The sequence below is a fragment of the Argiope bruennichi genome, chromosome 7 (genome assembly GCF_947563725.1).
Source record: "Argiope bruennichi chromosome 7, qqArgBrue1.1, whole genome shotgun sequence".
Taxonomy (NCBI): domain Eukaryota; kingdom Metazoa; phylum Arthropoda; class Arachnida; order Araneae; family Araneidae; genus Argiope; species Argiope bruennichi.
In genome coordinates this window covers 28,949,835-28,970,384 of record NC_079157.1, presented here as the reverse complement: position 1 = coordinate 28,970,384, position 20,550 = coordinate 28,949,835, and the positions used below count along the sequence as shown (strand labels likewise).

Genomic DNA, 20,550 nt, shown 5'->3' with positions numbered 1-20,550 from the left:
TTTTTTGGCGGGAAAGTTAGTTTTTAATTAATAATTATAATTCTAATTAAAAATTCGAAAAAAGGAACCCCAGGTGCACATTCCCAACCTCCAAGGTATACATGTACCAAATTTGGTAGCTGTAGGTTGAATGGTCTGGCCTGTAGAGCGCCAACACACACACACACATGGAGCTTTATTATAAGTATAGATATAGATTAAGCATTATTGATCACTAGTGTTTGTTGTAAAAATTCTTTTTGAACCTTTGTGTGACAACAGTGCTGAATCTTTTTTGGATACTGAAACAAAGAATTTCTGCCTACCGGCTGCGATAGTTAGTGCTTTGGACAACAAAATTAGAATATGCGATGCTTTCGGCATCTGCAGAAGGTACCAAACAGACATTTTTAATTAAAAAAAAAAATCTACGGATTCGCTAGCAGCGGTAGCAGGAATTTAGTACACTAAACGTTAGGAATTTTTTTTTTTTTTTTCGAATAACATAAAAGAAGTGGAATAAATCATGCACGTGATTTTTTTTAGCATCAGAAAAAAAAGGCATCGGTCAGAAATTTTTAACTTGAAAAACCACTCTATCACTTCGCCAGCGAAATTTAGTATCTTCACAAACATATTGAAATTCAAATTTTTGAGGATAAATAAAACAGCAGAGAGGGTGAAAAAGCATCCGTCTCTAGAAGCTTCGCTACATGAGGCGAATACTTTTTTTTTTCCAGAAGAAACTTTAAGGATTAGTACACTAACTAGGTTCAACTAATCCCTTATTTGAGCAGGGAATGGTTAAGAAATTTCTATTAAAAAAACGTCGAAACTTTTCAATAATGTAAACCCTATTCCGTGACTGCAACATATATTCCGGCATCTAGGTATCGAATTCTCCTATATAATATCCCTGATTATATTTGTGATAATAATATTTTTAGTCATTCCAGTCATCAAGAGACGTTTCGGATTATCAATGAATTCTATGAAAAGAAGAACAAATCGCACAAAATTCCGTCAGATGATTAGATAAGAATAAAGCGAAAAATTATGAAATAGTGACATTATTTTTAAAATTTCAAATAGACTTGAAGTTGCTTACTTTCTCACTTAAAGAAAATGATTTTAGGCTGCCAGTTTGGATGCTACACACTATCAGGATTGCCACACAAAATTGGGGGGGGGGGGAATCCCTGTGTTTTCCCTGTACCTATATTCAAGATACGGGGAAATGTGCGAATAGCACTCATATACTAGTTATAATGCAACTAGCAGTACTCGCACAACGTTGCCCGTCGCATAACATCCAAGAGGAAAAATTAACTTTAAATTTAAGTCTAACCTCCACCCGATATGACATGGGCATGTCACGCAGCATCAAAAAAGCATAAAAATATACTTAGAAATTATCAAAAATAACTACAAAACAATTTTTATAGCACACATTCAGAAATATTTAGACTGTTAAAAAGGTAAAAATATATGTTCTAGACAAAACAATTCACTAAAAGTATACAATATAAAAGCTGTTTAAAATTTAAAAATATACAAATAAGTCATTTTATCCACTATTGTATACTTGTTTATCAATTAAGATCGCAATTATAAAACAATTTTTTTATTTTGATATGACTTCAATGTACTAAAACCTTCCCCAATAAATGCCCTACAAAATGGTACACATATCTCTAATATCAGTTAATATTTTTGGGCATGACTTTTGAATCGCTGTTTTAAAATCAAACATAAACAAAGAAATGTATCGCATATGCGTACCACAGCTCTTGATATTTGCGCATACGCAAATAAGTGCAAATCACAGATATTGCTGTTTAATGCATGCGCGAATCGTAATAGGAAAATAATTAAAATCGCAATTATAATTCATTTTTTAAAATTTTGATATGACTTCAATATGCTAAAACCTTCCCCAATAACTGCCCTACAAATATCTTCAATATCAATTTAGTATTTCTCCAGTTTTTCTCTTTCAAATATACAGATGCTTTCAAGAGATTTCATTTTATACTATGTATAGATATGATTTTGCGCGGTGAAAAAAGCAAGGAAAAGGAAACAACAGTTTAACATTATTCGAAATAGCCTATTGAAAGAAGGTTTATATTTACATACAAAAAGAAATTCTATTTATTATCTAGAATTTAGTACGACAAAATTTATATATCAAAGCGGGAGGGAATACATTACCTCTCATGCTCTTTAACTAAAGTCCCACACAGTTAAGGACTCGGGTGAAATAAAACACAAAACATTTTTGTTATAATGATACAAATCATTTAATGTTACTTAACTAGAAGCATTACGAAGCAGGACAACCTTTTTTTATTTATTCATTGCTGCCAATTCAAGTATTTGGGCATCAATTTCTGCAGATTGTTCAGCCATCAGTTTCTTGGAAATAATAGACCTAACAAATTAGGTACATTTCTGTACAGCTTGACGTACATTTTTAAAAATCTATTTCCCTTTCAGTGAAAATATGTGAAAATATTTCCGATATATCCTTGATTGCATTAAAAAACAAATGTGACGCAATAAGTTTTAATTCTCACAAAAGTTCAGCTTTATGATTGTTTTTTAATTAAAACGTTTGAAATGCGTTAATTTTTGGACATTAATTTTGACGTTTTCGGAGTTGACATGTTATCTTTTCCTGCAGTCCTTTTAGATACTAAGTTCAACAACAATGATGACTATTTTGAACTGGCAGTATGTTTTTCACTTTTGGCATTTCTATTATGTGCTGTTTTCTCAAATTACTTAGGTTTATTGTCTTCCTACAAAGCGAGCAAAATTAAACAAATGGATTTCATGGAACTTTTCAAATCCATTCAGAAAATCAGGAATATATATATTTTTTTACCCATTTAAATCGTACTAAATACGGATGTTGAACAGCTCATAGTTTTTCAAAATAAATAAATAAATAATGTTATCTACTTTGAATATGCTGACAATTTCTCAAATAATAAATTAACCACTCAATAAATTCACGTGTGAATGACTAAATACACCACTATTGCGTCTACAGATTGAATGTTGCTATTCCCGCCAGAGAAATGTATTCTAATTTTTCACACAATTACAGATATCGCGCATGCTCGTTAGCTGCAATTCGGGAATCCCATGGAAAAAGGATAACTGCCTCGCAAAACAAGACTAATATATACAGGGGAAAAAAAAAGAAAAAAAAGGAGAATAGAAAAGTGGCGAGTTTTCGCATTACACAATCGCGACTGGTATTGTTTCGTTTTCGGAAGTTGTGACTACGATCTTTTTTTTTTTTTTTCTTGCAATCTTTAGCGATTGGATTTTTCTAGATGGGAAAAAAATAACTAAAAAACATAAAATTCCCTGCATTTTCCCGGTGGTGTGGCAATCTTGACTATTCTTCACGCTGGTTGTCCGTATTTGATTGCTAAAAAATGGTAAGAAATGGCTAACATTTATTCTGACATGTCAAGAAATTTTAAGGTAACAAATTCATTAGCAATGGGGGGGGGGAATCCGTCTTTTTTCTTGGAATTCCACGAAAGAATAATAAGGAAATTAAAGGTCAATGAGGTTCTGTAGGAATTCTAAATAACGAGAGTCCTGTTCTAAAATAAATACTTTAAAATGCAGGAACTTGTGAGTAATCTTTACATATTGAAAGTATGGAGGAATGACTTACAAGATTGAGAAGCAAGAGATGATATTTTTGATCCACCTGGCAGTTCTGTTGAACCTGTTACCCTCTCATAGGCGGACATCCCCCCCTCATTAAATAAAGCGATTCTTGCTATTAAAAAAATTTTAAAGTAACAGAACGGCTGGTCCGGACTGAATCCCATCTGAACTTCTAAAAGTCGAAGAACCGCTTATAAATGCCATCCATAAAATCATGATTAAAATTTGGGCTACGGAGAAACTACCCATTGAATGGAATGAAGGCTCCATATGTCCTATATTCAAGAAAGGAGACCGAACTTGAATGTTGGAATTACAGGGGCATCACGCTCATCAATACGGTACGATACAAAATCTTCTCCAACTTACTTTTTGCAAGACTGCTACCTCATACTGACAAAGTGATTGGAGACTACCAGTGTGGATTTAGATCTCAAAAATCTACTATAGACCAATTCAGATTTTAAGATAAATCTTGGAAAAAACTAAAGAATATAACATCAAAACTTTTCACTTATTTAGAGACTTCAAGGCTGATTAGGACAGTATAAAAAGAGATAAGCTATTTGAAGCAATGGAAAAGTCTGGAATCCAAAAACCACTTATCTGAGCCCTTTGCAACAGAGAGAGGCCTGCGTCAAGGACCTTGTTTGTCTGCTTTTTAACATTGTCTTCGAGAAATGTATCTGAGATAGTGGATTAGACCGAAAGGGCTCTCTGTGGAATAGATCCATTGAACTGTTGAACTATGCAGATGATATAGATATTATTAGAAGTTCAGAAAGGGCAGTGAGAGGGACCTTTCAAGCTTTGAAAATTTCTGCCACAAATATGGGCCTTACCATTAACGAAGATAAAACCAAATTTATGGAATTCCCTCAACTATAAATCACAGTGTTCCTCTGTGTATTAACGGTCATACCTTCGAAAAAGTCGATCATTTCAAATACCTTGGCACAATGATTAATAACAATAATAAACTCAGAGAAGAAATTGAAAACAGAATAAAAATGGCTAATAAATGTTTTTTTGGACTGAAAAACAAACTAAGATCCAATTTAATCAGTCGAAAAATTAACTAAGAATTTATAAGATACTTATTATGCCTGTTCTGCTCTATGCAAGTGAAACTTGGACTCTAAACTTGGGCACTCAGGGTTCTCTGAACATGTCGAGACAAAGATCCTTAGAACTATCTTTTGCCCAGTACTAGAGAGAGAGGGTGTTGAGGAACTAGATTCAATTTTGAATTACACAAACTCTATAGGCAACCACAGATAAAATTGGTTATCCGGAGCAATAAGTTAAGTTGGCTCAGTCATATCTGGAGAAACCCTGAAAACAGCGCCAGTATTGAAACGAGTTTGTTATAATTCTTAAAGAAAACACATATCTCAAATAAAACGCAACATTCAGACTTCTCTTAAGAAATATCTATTTAAAAATCAAAGCAAAGCATAACCATCCACCTTCTGTCCGCCACACAAGCTCTTTTCAATCATATCTTGCAATAAAAAAAATAATAACCCCACCGGCCATGGCAAATCTCGCCAATCGTTTCCGCAGAACTCGCCAATGACGGCCAAACATCACACCATTCCCCCAAGATAATAATTGATCTCAATTTAATTGTTATCTGAAATTAGAACATTTTGTCCACTTTGTGACGAGCTGCCGTAACGTTATAATACAAATATACTATATATAAATTCAATATCAAATGATAATATTTAAGAATTAAAAAGAATTACAATATACATACATATGCTAAAATTATAAATGAAAATACTATTTACATTTTTCAGTAGAGACAAACAGTCTAGACAACACATCTACATTCACAAGTTTGCTTCCCAAACAATGTTCTATATCTAGGCGATACCTCTGCATGGCAAGAGTCCATCGTTGTAACTTTGATGACTGCGGAGCACTCTTAACGACATATGTTAGAGGATTATGGTCAGTGATGAATCTAATAGATGCTCCAAAAGTCCATGGTTCGAATTTCTTCAAGGCCCATACTATTACTTACGCCTGCCTCTCTATCGTTGGCCATTGAGTTTGCACTTGAGTCAATTTCTGATTCGCATAGCAGACAGGATATTGCTTTCCGTTGTAGCTCTGTCATAAGCATGCTCCAATGTCTATTTGAGATGCATCCGTATGGATAAGGAAAGTTTGCTCTAATGATGGCATATGAAGCTCTGTAATTTTGGACAATTTATCTTTCAGTTCTCGAAAGGATTCTCGGTGAGCTTCTATCGAGTCAAGGACTTCCAGTGACCTTTTCTAAGAAAATTCTGTAAAGGGATAAGCAGTTCCTGCGTAATTTGGGATATAATCTCTGTAGTAGTTCAGCAATCCAAGTGCATTTTTAAGCTGGGTTTTTCCAACTGTTGTATAGCTCGTATTTTTTCTCATCTGGTTTTGTCAAAGAATTCAGGGTTCGGTAATCTACCCAAAGTCTCAAACTATCATTTTTCTTGCTAACGCAGACCACCGGCATCACTCTCTTCTATTAAACTTGCTTTCAATAATTTGCCCACCTATTCATCGACTTTTTTCTTTAAAGTCTCCGGTATTCTATATATGTATGGCTTCTTCCATTCCATATTTGGTATCAAGCGAATTTTATGTCCTTCAACTGTTGCTTTTTTGTGTTTTCCGGTGAATAATCCTTGATGTGTTTTAATCAGCGCCTTTACCTTTTTTTCTCTGTTGTTCATTTAAATGAACCAATTCTATCTCACTCATTTCATTTTTCTTCAAAGGCACAGAATAATCTTTCTCAAGAACTGTTACAATTCCTCCGAATTTTTCCTCGTCCTCAAAAATTACTCCCAAAGCATTGATTCTTCTCTGGAATTTTCGGACTTCGTTCACATGGACTCTCCTTTTTCCATTAGGTAATTTGACTACGCAGGAATGTTTCGAAACGACTGACTATTTCACCCGGTGCAGTCTACCGAGCATACAGTTTTTCTCGAGTCTGGAATGAGTAAATACACAAAATCTTCAATCATAAAACTTTTCGATGCAAATAAGTAGCATAGGATTGTTGTCTCTTCTCTGCAAATACTTTCACCAATTCAGCAGCTTTCTGCATTTTCATTTTCAGTTCCTGTAGGTATTCCACTGCAGATTTGTTCATGTTCGTAGGTAAAGGAATCTCTCCAGACTAAGTTGATTTTAGCACTGCCAAAAGACATCTTGCTTGTCTTCCATATATTAGCTGGAACGGAGAAGCTCATGGTAAGCGAATAGAAAAAAAGGAATGTGCTTATCCCAATTTGATAAACCAGTTCTTACTACATGATGTAACATCTGTTTCAAAACCTTGTTATATGTTTCAACCAAACAATTACTAACTGGATATCCCGGACATGAAAATTTGGTATGAGATCCTAATCTTTCATGGAATTCTTGGGTGAGTCTTGATATAAAATTGGTATCCCGGTCACAAGCAATAACATTCGGGATGTCGGTTCTCATAAAAATTTCTAAGGCATCATAAGTAGATTTTGCTGTTCAAACTTCTCAATGACACTGCCTCAGGAAAGCGGCCATTAAGCATAATGCATATTTAAATTTTCATGCTGAAGTAGGTTTAATAGGTCCAATTATGTCAATATTTACCACTTGAAAAGATAACTCATGTCTTAGCACAGGTGTAATCAGGATTTCTTCTCGGCCTTCTCAGCTGATAATCTTTACACGTATTATATATATATATATAAGCGTTGTTTTATATGAACAGCATGCAGTTTCGAAGACAGTGAAGAGATTTCGATTTCGTGACGTCGTTTTATTTTAAATAGGAGAAGTACGCATTATGTACAAGCAGACAACACAGAAAAGAAATGAGAAAAAAGCTCTTGAACATTTTATCCCTGGTCTTATATAACCTGAGATATTGATAGGGGAAATATTTCTCCATAGTGCTTATATATAATGAGATTTCGATAAGGATTTTCGCTACACGCGCCGAAGAGGCAGAGAAAACACAGGGATCTTTTAAAAAAGAATGTGCTTATTGGACACTTTTCTAGCCCTTCACGCGGAGTGTGGGAAAGTTAGGCTTTTAGCCGATTCAGCAATTTTACAAACCTCTCTTGAATTAATTAAGTAGACAGTAGAATTGGATAAGGAAATAAGAGAAAATTTTAAAATGAAGTTACTATAGGTTAAATTAAGATAAAGCTTTGGAAATTAATTAAATTGAAATTAGAATTTAATATATATATATATATATATATATATATATATATATATATATATATATATATATATATATATATATATACTGGCATGACTCATACTGTTACTCTCCTCCGGCGCGCTCAAGGGTTGCAATAAAGAGAAACAAGCTGTAACCTCGCTTCGCGATTCGTAATTCACAATGGGGTCAATTCATGTGACGTAAAAGTCACATGTCATGAGCTATCCGCGCATGGCATTTAAGTTTCATCCCCACCGCTTTCGTCGATTAGTCTGCCATTAACGTTCTCCGCCGAGTATGAAGCAGATTTTTTTGTTTACATTTGAAGTTATAATTTTTGAGTTATTTTCTTTCCTCTTATTATGTGTTAAACGAGGAAATACTGGTGTGCTGATGGATGCTTTAATGCGAAACACAAGAGTGACTATCACGATAAAATGTTTTCTTATTTTCCTTTCAACAATCCTACCTAGGGTTGGTACCTTTGATATAGATTTTTTCAAGCCTTCGAAATCGGTGATATGCTTCGAACATTTTGAAGAATTCATTCAGTGTGTGTTCATTTATTAAATCGTAAATGGAATTCCAGTAATCGCAAATGTTTCAGGGGGGTACTTACGAAGATCTGGATGGTCGCCAAGGGTTATTGCCAAGTAGTAAACAAAATCGCGAGAGCATTTCTAATTCACTTTATTCACATTTGATGAAATTTCTGATAATTTTGAATATGCTTAGACGGTTTTAAAAGGTTTACATGAATATTACATTGCATTTTCTAAAAAAATCTGATCTAAATTTAATTAATGTAAGTAAACAAACTCCTGCTGCAAAAATAACAACTGCTATAATGCTAAACTTATGTCATTTAATTAAGTATATAAATTAGTTAAGTATAAAAACCACTAATTAACGTCAAATAATTTTTGCATTTGATTTTTAGTTTTTGGCATTATAATAAAATGCATTATGAAGTTTTACTTTTTCATTATGAACCTTAAAGTTTTCTTTATCTTTTAGTAATTCATGTTATTCAGTTATTGCTGGGTAATCATGTCTAATAACAAAAGAGCAAAATGGATGGCTCCAGAAAGCATTATTACTAGTTTTCTAATTACATTTGCAGATTTGTGATGGATTCAAAGTGAATTTATATCAAACAACTTTTCTATTGTTAAAAATGAAATGTCAATAGTTTATTGTATTTAAACTGAAATTGACTTTCATCATAATATCATGTTATACTATTGTGCATGATTTCTGTTTTAATAAATACAGGTCTTTTCATTGAAAATCAATTTCCATATCAGCATTTATTATATAATTTTTATTCCCAACTTCATTGCTACATGCATGTCTCACTTTTTTTTCTATTTTTTTAACATATCAATTTTGAATTAAAAAATTCTGTAAAAGCATAAAAGTGTTTCTTCTAACTCATCTTTATATCCTATTTAACCTCTCTCTCTCTAATATATATATCATGACCTTATTCTTTTTTTATGATATTCATTCAATGTAATTTTTATCGATGTAACTTTAACATTTAAAAAAAATTTCATAAATTTTCTGCTTTAAAAGTATATTGTTCAACGTAATGTTTTTATTCATGATTAAAAAAAAACTGTTTAGTATTTAGAATGTTTCTGTTTAATAAAATTGATTTCATCATTTACATTGACATTCTTGTCATACTGTGTTTATATTTTTTCTAAGAGTCTAGAAAAATAAATGTTGATAAATAGTTTTTTAGTTTTTTGAATTAGTGAGTACATTGAAACATCCATTTGATCACATTTTTTCAAATAATTATCATATATATTTTATCTATATCTATCTATATATATATTTGCAATGTGTAAATAAAAAATATGAAACTGAAATTTTGTTTGTTTTCCTTTAATGATCTCTACAAATTAAAATGAAATAACTGATTCATAAGTTGCATAGATTTAAAAAAAGGTATCTATACCTTTTATATTTCATAATTTGAAATTGTAAACATAACTTATTCAATATATACTAATTTGAATTTCATGTTCTTTCCTCTGAGCAAACTGAAAACTTCAAATCTCAATATTAATAAAAATCAGTACATTAGAAAAAAAATGTAATAATTTTATTAGTAAGCTTTAAAATATTAACTTATCTAAGAGTAATAATTTATTTTTAAAAAGAACTATATTTATAAGATTCAACATTCAATAATATTTAAATAATATGTAAATAAAGAACATATGTAATTTTTCAAAAACACTGCCAAAGTGATTTGTCAAAATGTATCCTTTGGATAAAAAGGGGGGGGGGAGGATATGGGAAAGGAAAGAATAAAGCAGCACCAAACGAATTAAAAAGCGACGTTAATTAATTATGCAAAAACAATAATTCCATTGAAAATACTAATTAAAATTTTAATATAAGAAATAAAATTATATAACTACGAAAATTTGGAGAAAATAATTCAAAATAATATCTTTAAAAAAATCAGAAGTTTTTAATAATTGACCGGCTAGCGTAATATTTACTAAACATTGGTTTCATCAACGTTATCGACAGACATCCCGACAAGCGCAGAACGGTTGAAAATTGAACAGAAACGGTTTGTTTGGTACCTGACACGTGACCGTGAATTGACCCCATTGGCGCTTCGGTTCTACTACTCTCTTCGTTAAAACAATAATCTTCCGATGAATTAATTAATAATTCCTAAGCATCCGGGGTTATTAAGCAGGAAACATTCAATTTGTCAGTGATTGCAATTAGAGTATCCACATTATTAAATAAATTCGATAGATTCCTGTAGTAAATGGAGATTCTACATTCTCGCCTCTATTTGTTTACCAAATGCAGGCGTTAAAAAAATCTCACTTTCTTCTATATCGAATAAATTAGGTACCAACGATGAATGAAATAAAAATTTGTGTTCCAGAATCACTAATTGCTTCAATTTCTTTTGAATTAATATAAACATTGATCTTCTTCAGAGGTGTAACCAGATTTTGAATCGGCCCCGATTGCAAGTGTGAAGACTCCACTTTAACTACTACTGCTTGGTTCGAAGGGTTATTATTCCTATTAGAATTTCTATCCTGTTGTCTTGTAGTTTCATTCCTTCTACGATTATCCACAGAATCCCTTAACAAATGCAGATGATTTCCACGGGAATAACAATGTTTACCATACCACAGGAATACCATAATTTACCCTTGTAATTTCTCTTCTATGATGAGAAGAAATATATTTACTAGATGAAAAGTTCGGTCTTCTAAAATCATTATTTCGCTTAAAATAAAAATAAAATTTAAGCCGCACAAGCATGTTGCACGTTTATGGGAAAAATTAACTTTTATCAATACGTTGCCATCATATTCAAAAAAGCTCAAATTAAAAAAAAACTAAGTTAACTATCATTCCAAATTAAATATATAAAAATGTGATTTTCAGGACGTGTCTGTATGAAATTATAATTATGAAAACATGAAATATTTTGAAAAGTAAATGCCAGGAAACGTTTTTTTATGATTTTTCACAATACCTATATTTCTAATTCGATTAAACAGTTTTATTAAAGGCAAATATGGTTTAATATTTACAAGATATCTACTATAATCGGAGCAGAACAGCTAATTTGTAAATCTTTAGCAATAGACATATATCTGCTAACAAATGGTCTAAATAAAATAAATAATTATAATTTATATATAATGAGTCAATAATATAAATTGAATTAAGACTTTAAAATTTTTAGATATATCCTCTGACTTTAACAAAATATTCTTAAGACGCTGATATTTTAAATCAAAAGACTTGTATTCCAGTCAACTAAATCAATCACTTAAAGCTGACCGATTTATGAAAATTTCAATATCACTATACTTTAAAAACGAGTGATTTTAGATCACTCCATCGACTCGTCATGAAGAAGCTAATCATTTCCCTGGGTTTATCAAAAGTTATTGGCCTAGATTATGAAAATGCTGATTGTTCTATGTTGTAATATTCAAAATTTAATAAATCGGTCAGATTGGAAAGCAGATGTTTTTTATTTAAAAGTTGGAGTGTCAAGAATATTTTGCAAAATATGATTCCCTAGGAATTTAATCTTAATCCAAAATTTAAACCTTCTAATTTTTTAAAATATATTTATAAACAGAAAAAAAATATAATTGACATAGACAGATTTTATATCTTTTTAAAAATAAAACTAAAAACTGATTTTTTCATTGAATTAGTGAAATTTTACTTTGAGATATTATAAATCATGAAAACTATTCTGTAGTGCACATAAGACATCAATGCCTAACGCCTCCGCTTTTAGTTCTTATTTTTTTTAAAGACATGCTTGGATTCACTATAATACATATTTATATTAATTGTAGTTTCATCATTTCCACATTAATTTGAAATTGAATTTTACGGGCGATTACAGTAAATTAGAGAGAGATGCGTGATACAATGAACAGAGCGGCTTAAGGTCTACTTAATAGTATAAGTGGATATGATTATTAATATTTGAAACTTAAAAATATTTTGCTTAAATACCTATTGTGAGAAAAAGATATATAAATATTAATTGAACATTTTAGCGAACATTAATACTTGCGAAATGGCTGGTCGTCAAAGGCGGGTAGTATTTCAATAAAGTAACAAATTGATAGGTCAAATGTTAGTTATCTAAAATACAGAAGATACGATTATTGTTTCAACATAGGCATAATATTTTATGATAAAATATAATCATTCTTCATTTTCTTCATACATTTTTGTATAAATTTATTGAAAATATAATTCATCCTACACAAAACACAGTATGGAAATTATTGACATTTTTTAAAAGCCATGTCATTAAATATCCAAAACTGTTCAAAAACAAGTCAAATTCCGACAAATCTCACTCTTGTAGATAAGAAAGAGTTGTAAACTTTTCCAGATATAATTCTTATAAGTGACACAACTTGATTTCAAAAGACCATTGGCTGATAGTTTTATGACTGGTATGGAAAAGTCCTGCACAGAAAAGTCATTATCTTATTGTTGAATTTACAAATATGAAACTTTCTTCAGTAATGCAGTAAAATGCACTCTTCAAATCCTTCTTCAGAAAAGTGAGGGAAAAAAAATCTTACGATTCTTCTTCCTTAAATGTAGTTTCTTTTCGCACAAAATGTTTTAATACAAGTCACATTTTTATGGCTTCACTTTCGTATCTACCGAAAAAAGTTTTTTTAAATAGGTTTTTAAGAAAATAAGCAAGAATAAGCAAGTCACAGGGGTACATAAGCTCAACTCATTATCTATTACGTAAGTCGTAAAAACATGATTTTGTTACATGATTTTTCAATATATTTTTTTTAAATTCCTCTGCTAAAAAAAAAAGAAAACTCTTTATTTTTCAGGTTAAGCACAAATTTTCGCTTCCACTTGAAGAAAAAAAAATCAGTCCAAGCTATTTTACAGATTTCAAAAAATTATACTTTCGATGTGAGTGACAAAAACTTCTAATAAACACAACGCAGAGATCAATTTAAAGTCTATTTGTTCTTTCTTCTATTTTGTTGTAAATGTCTCTTTAAAGTTGTCTGACCAGAAAATGCCTTGTAGTACTTATAGTGGACATAACATTTCTCGATCGTATGCGCTAGCAAATGTCTGTTTAAATTGTCTCAACCAGAAAATGCTGTATAGCAATCATCCAAAAATGAAAGGCTTTTTCTTCGCATAAGTCAATAAATGTTTCTTTAAAATTTCCTTTCGAGAATACACGTTGATTCATAGATCAAAAGCACGTGGTTTTCTATTCCTATGTGTGAGTAAATGCCTCTTTAAGTCGCAGTTTCGAGAATACGCGTTATTGCATAAGTCACAAACATACGGTTTCTCTCCCGTATGTGTTAGTAAATGTGTCTTTAAATTTCCTCTGAGAGAAAACGCAGTATTGCACACCTCGCAAGTGTACGGTTTCTCATTCGTATGTGTCAGTAAATGTCTCTTTAAAATGTTCTTTCGAGAAAAAGCGTTATTGCATATATCGCAGCGATATGGTTTCTCTCCCGTATGTGTTAGTAAATGTGTCTCTAAATTAAACTTCTGAGAAAACGCTTTATTGCAAATACTACAGACAAATGGTTTCTCTCCTGTATGTATTTGTAAATGTTTCTCTAAATTTCCTTTCCGAGTAAATGCATTGTTGCACACCTCGCAAATGAATGGTTTCTCTTCCGTATGTATCAGTAAATGTCTCTTTAAAATGTTCTTTCGAGAAAATGCGCTACTGCACATCTCACAGCGATATGGTTTCACTTCCGTATGGATTAGCAAATGCTTCCTTAAAGTGCTCATTTCAAAAAATGTCATAGAACATATATTGCAATTATATTTCTCATTCGAAAACATCAGTAAATGTGGCTGTTTAAATTGCAGCAAAGCAGACGCTTCAATACATATCTCGCTGACATATAGTTTCTTTGTCATAAACGGGCATAAATTTCATCTCAAATTGCTTTCATCTAAAAATGTTTTAATGTAGTTAAAATGAATGTAAAGTAATGTTAATTCATTTATTTACATTCATGAAACTTACTAAAGTCTTTCAAAATCGTGTTTCATAGCACAATTGCTGTTACCAGTTGCCTCAAATGGGTCTACCACTTCTGCCACCAATTCATGAATGAAATTTCATATAAGTCATATATTTACATTGTATTTTCCAATCACAGCGGTCTTTTTTCTGTACCATTCAGTTCACGAAAAAGCAAATATTTGTTGATGAGTAAAGTGTTTATCACACTTATTTAACTATTTTTACAGTATCTTGGTCCATCAGTTTGCTAATAATAAATATTACTTGTAATTTCATTTTTCATACCTTAATTTTCATGGTGCTTTGACCTAAACATTTTTGAATTTAAATTTCCGCTATATCTCCGCTTACTGTTTCGGAAGCGCCGCATTTTTTCCGGTTCATTGTTTCAATACACCTGGAAAAAAATAAATTTTTTTCATGAAACTTTACTATGAATGTTAAAATTTTAAAACTAATAAAAAGTTACAGAAGTTAAATAAAAATATTGAAGTGTAACTAATGTATTATGCAAAAAAAATTGAACAGCATTTTCTTGTCCTTTGATAGGCGATGTTACTAAACACAATAAAAATCAATTTCTTCAAGAAAAGTATTTAGAGAGGGGGGGGGGGGAATCATATTATATTAAAAACAATTTCTAAAATTAAGACTCGTAACGCACTCATAAGAGTTGTGACAAGACTATATATATATATATATATATATATATCGTTAACTATAGTTCAAATCTGCTCTGCGCGTTCACGTAAGGTTATATCTTCACGCCGTTGCTATATAACTGAACGGTTCTCTCAGAAATTGCCAACTTAAACAGTTAATCTTTTACGCAATGAACGCTCATTTCTATTTGCATACTTATTAATTTAAAAGTGATTCATTATCGTCAGTGGAAACATTTATTATATTTATTAAGAATTTTATTCCTTCACAAAAGTTACTTTTGAACTCATAATACATCTTTTGAAAATAATGAATGCTGTTTGTCCCTGAAAAAGTTCAGAATTAATTAAAGATGAAGTGGATCACAGTGTTTAAAAAATTGGAAATCTCTGCAGTAGAGAATAAGTAGTTGAGAAAATCTTTCTGCATTAAAAGTTGATACATCTCCAACTAAAGGTATCGCGATAGAAGTAAAAATCAAACATGCCGACAACAACATGAATTATTTAACTTCTGGTACAAATATACTATCACAAATGTATTAATATAAAATTAATATTACACTGTATATATATTAACGGTGTCCTGAAATAGACAGACGATTTTCGAAAATGCATAAAAGGAAAACGGTTAAAGCTAAAAAAAGTGCAGTAAATTCATATTAGTGCATAAATCTTTCTCCCAGAATTTTCGATTTTACATGAAAAAGTTGTCGATAGATAGCGCTGCAAACAGAAAAAATGTAAATAACGAAATAATTGATTTTTTTTAAAATCTTTTTTAAAAAAGAAAATTACTGTTCACTATTTTCAAAACGTTCAACATTAGCCGGAACCACAAATCGTAATTATTTCTGCAAGCGTCCAGAGATTTCACTGGCACACCGCATCCTGCTAGTGACCACAAGGAAAGAAATCGCAAGGATTTAAGTCAGGTGAATACGGTAGCTAGCATATTTCCTTTCTTAGGAAGCATGGGTAATTTAATGCAATTACACGGTTATCAAAATATTCATCTCAGAAACGGATAACATCAGCAGTACGTTGAGGCCGCACGCCATTTTGCATAAACCAGTATGTCATAATGGTTAGACTAAAGCATTTCCAACACACATTTGATGGTTCTCAGTTCCCAAAATTCGGCAATTTTGTTCATACGCGAATCCATCGAGAAGGAAATGTATTTCATCTGAATAAAATATAGAGTCCACATTAATATTACCGCCATCAATCATGTCCAACAATTCATTCACAAATTTGTTCCTTTTCTCAACGGATACGATATGAAGTGGTTGCTGTGCTTGAATTTTGAAAGGGAACAATTGCTAAGCACTGACGTTATATCTTATACGACGCCATTTCGCTCCTTTGATATTCGACTATAGTTTTTCCGATTGATTTTGTAGAGGAGCGTGCAATTGTTTACTCAAAGAACTGTACATCTGCTTTTGTAGTAGCCAAGCGTTTTCGTGCAATAGTTCGGACCCGTTCGTTTGAATATCTCGTACATGTGCTTTATTGTATTCGACTGCGGACCCTCGGCGACTTTGAATTTGCACTGAAAGCTTCTTCTTGTTGTAGTAATACTGTATTACAATGTACAAGTTGTAGTAATACTGTATTACAAAAAACAAGTATTACAATGGCTTATCATAAAGGCATTTTCTTTATTCAATCTGTATATACATTCGGGTTTATTCTCTTGAGTCAAGCACCTTCTGAAGTACAACATTTTTTGTTTTGTTATCACTCGCAAGAATAAACAAAGCGAATGGTTTACCAATATGTGAACATGCCACATATAACTTTCCATGAGAAAAACATGGATTTTCTAGATTGAGACCACAAGCACTCAATGATTGGCCTTGTGATTTGTTAATCGTCATCGCGAAGGCAACACGAATTTGAAATTGAATTCGTTTAAACTCAAAGGGCATATCACTTAGGATCATGGGAATCCTCGGAATGAGAACTTCCTCATCTTAGAATTTTCCTTTGAGTATAGTCATGTGAATCACATTGATCATCGGTTTTTTTTATCACCAAACGTTCCACTGCATAGTTTTGGTTGGTTTAGGTTTCGAAGCATCATGACCACCGAGCCAACCTTCAGCTATAAATTGTGCGGTGGTAAGCCAGGCACATCCAAGGAGTTTAAAAATTCAGATGGATAGTTGGTGACTTCGTCTCCGTTTGTTACACAGTCTATAGACTTGAATGAATGCAGAGTACCAACGATTTGATTCTGAATTACGAAGTTTAAGTCATCCACATCTTTGTTCTTAGCCGCCAAAACTGCTCTGACACTCAACCATTTGTGATTATCAATGATGTTCCGAAACACTTTGTTAATGAGCTCATCTTTCGATGAAGCGAAATTGCAAACATTCCTAGGAAATGAAATAAATCCACTCGATTCGTCAACAGGAACACAGCAATTACCGATAGTCAACAATTGCTAAGAAATCTTCAGCAGAAGGATCGTTCAGCAAAGCAACTCTCATGTTTGTTGTCAGTTGAAGTTTCTTCACATAGCACCACAGATTTGATGATTTGAGGCAAGCGTTTATTTCATCGGCAGCAGTCGATCTTGGAATGATTGGCAGTGTTTGGCGGAAATCGCCAGACAGTAAAATGATTGCGACTCCAAAGCATCTCGAGTCATTGCGCAGATCTTTCAATGTCCGGTCAAGTGCTTCCAATGCGCTATCGTGCATTCATCCCATATGATGATTTTAGATGCTACTAAAATTTTGGCCATTGCGGACTGTTTCGAAATGTTGCATGTCACTTGTTCTGAATTTTGTAGGTTTAACGGCAACTTTAACGCTGAATGAGATGTACGGCATCCTTCCAACAATGTGGCCGCTATGCCAGAAGAAGCAACTACTACCGCAATTTCCGATCTCGCACGAACAGTGGCCAAAAGCAATGATATAAGGAATGTCTTTCCAATTCCATCAGGGGCATCCAGGAAAAATAAGCCACCATTTCCATCATCAATTGCCTTCATTAATGTATCATACACTTTCTTCTATTTGGTGTTCAGCAGGGGTTCGTTTGAACTGATTGGTCTAATTCATGTCGATCATATTCTCATTCCAATTCTCGGTTAAACGTGTCATTCATTCCACGATCTGGCGCTGCCATTCCAAACTTCACTAATTAACTACCGCACATGAGGTAACACATGTCTTCAATTAACAGCAAAGCCTGGTTATACAACTCCTCATTTACTTCAATATCGAAATTTCTTTAACTTACACGAATTGGATGTAAAATGTCTTCTGACATGTTAACCTTGTATTTGTTCCACAGGTCACGTGGATTGGATGGGAAGCATGTCGAAAGGATGATAGCAAATAATGTGCGTATCTGACTTGGAGATGCAAAAATAGTTGCTTCAGCCATTGTCGTGTCCCAATGATTATCGTTTTCAAGCAAATTGAGCTCTTGACATGCAGCACGAAATGCTGGGCACACTATACCATTAACAGTTCGTAGTGATTCGATTTTAGAAACAAATACATTGACCAAAACCTTTTCGCCTATAATTGAAACCATATTTGAGCAATTTTTTCATCTATTAAACAAAATTTATCTTTCAAAGAAAATGAACATTGACTTTCTTCAACATAAATTAAATTACCTTGAATATCCGATTAAATCCTGGTTCTTCGATAATGTCTGCCCCAAATGAAGTCATTTTAAAACAGCCATTCTATTTTTGAGTGTTCGCTAGAAAATGTCGCGATTCTGATGTTTCGCGCAAAAGCAATGAACGCAATAGCTCAGGTGGGAAGTCAACAATGGCAATTTCACTTTGCCATTAAGGCAGCACAATCCAGGAGTTTCTCCAGCAAACTTTTACCACTATATTCGTTAAGAGTATACTCGTTTAAGACGGCCAACTCAAACGCTTAAACCAATAAAAGTGTAATGTATTTCGACCGAACTATAAGAAAGTCAGTCAGTTTTTTTATAAGTTGAAACAGAAATCAGATTCTGTCTTTTCTTTATGTATTATTGGCAGTTATTTCTTGAATCGTCTGTTTGTCGTTTGCGCTATTTTCAACGGCTTGATACTGCCAATATCTGAGCGTTATAATTATTAGTTGTGTGGATTGCACTAGATTACTTTACATGATCATAAATTAGACATTCGATTTGTATACATCAATATTTTAATTAATACTGAATTTCTTGAACATATGCTTCTTTATGAGACAGAATGAAAAGAATTTTCCGTTTTTCGCGTGATTTCCGATAGCAGTTATTCCTGAAACGGATCGATTTTTTTTTTCATTTTTTTTTTTTTTTTTTCCAAACAGACAAACAAAAAGAAACGAAAGATGAATCAAGTCAATAAACGGGATACTTTTTTTAAATACTTTTTGCTCGAAAATAACGGGGTAAAATTGCCTTTTAGGTTCAAAAAGAATTTTTAAAAATTTGGCTTCACTGCTACAACATCTCAAGGTGACGAAAAAAATTTAAATTTTGTAAAAAATTATAAATTTTGATAAAAATACTTTTATGCATTTTTCGTACATACAATGTTACAAAAGATGGTTCTAAATACATATAAACATTACAGTTGGAAAAAATTATTAATTACAAAATAAAATATTTTTAAATGTCATATTATAGTGTTTTTTACCTTCTGTATCTTTAATGATTTCAAATGTTACAGTTGCAAAATGTTGTTTCAAGTTCATTGCCACATTAAACTGTCATTTTTTTTGTTTATAAATTTTGGAATATTTACACATGAGTCAATTTTTGCTCTTATGAATACTTCCCTTGAGATTCAACCACATATATTTTGAGCTGATTCGGTTACCACTTTCAGAGCTCTGTCCACTGCTTGCGTGGGACAAGAAAATCGGTGAAAGTCGATAACTGTATCCACTATGCTAAATGGTTCAGTTTCAGATGCCTTCTGCAAAAAAATTTTCAGTGAGTCACTGGAAATATGTTTCAACACGGGGGAGACGGCGTTCAGTTACGACATTTTCAAGATTTGAGATGTTGTCGATGTAATCCTTTGCATCGAAGTTTATCTTTGGAACTTTAAACTCCCTAACGCTGCCTCACCTTTCTCTTCTTGCTTTTGAAACATGTCGTAAACCAAGTTCTCTTTGAGTTTCACGCTCATCATTTAGGATGATGAAAGGCTATTCTCTGAAGCAGCAAAGTGCTCATTTCTTTGAATAATCAGGTCTATAGCATTCTTGAGATCGTCACAAAGATATCATAAATATGAGGTAAGGTTAAACAGATGTTTGGAACCATAAGTACATAAGTTTATAACTTAACATTAAATTACGCAAATACCTGTTAGTTTTATCTTTTCTTATATATTTGAAGTATCTGGTTGGTTTACCTCTTGTTGAGAACACTGTCCTTCTTCAGAG

General features: G+C 32.3%; 1 protein-coding gene across 2 annotated transcripts in view; it reads right to left on the bottom strand.

The window, feature by feature from the left end:
* Positions 1-20,550, bottom strand: part of LOC129976340 (gastrula zinc finger protein XlCGF7.1-like) — a 35,128-nt gene that overhangs the window by 8,806 nt on the left and 5,772 nt on the right. Inside the window, exon 2 of one of the 2 annotated variants that reach the window (XM_056089853.1) lies at positions 14,757-14,868. The exons of the other annotated variant lie outside the window; for it this stretch is intronic. The gene's annotated coding sequence lies outside the window, so the exon portion shown is untranslated. The remainder of the gene's footprint in view (positions 1-14,756; positions 14,869-20,550) is intronic. 2 annotated transcript variants of the gene reach the window in all.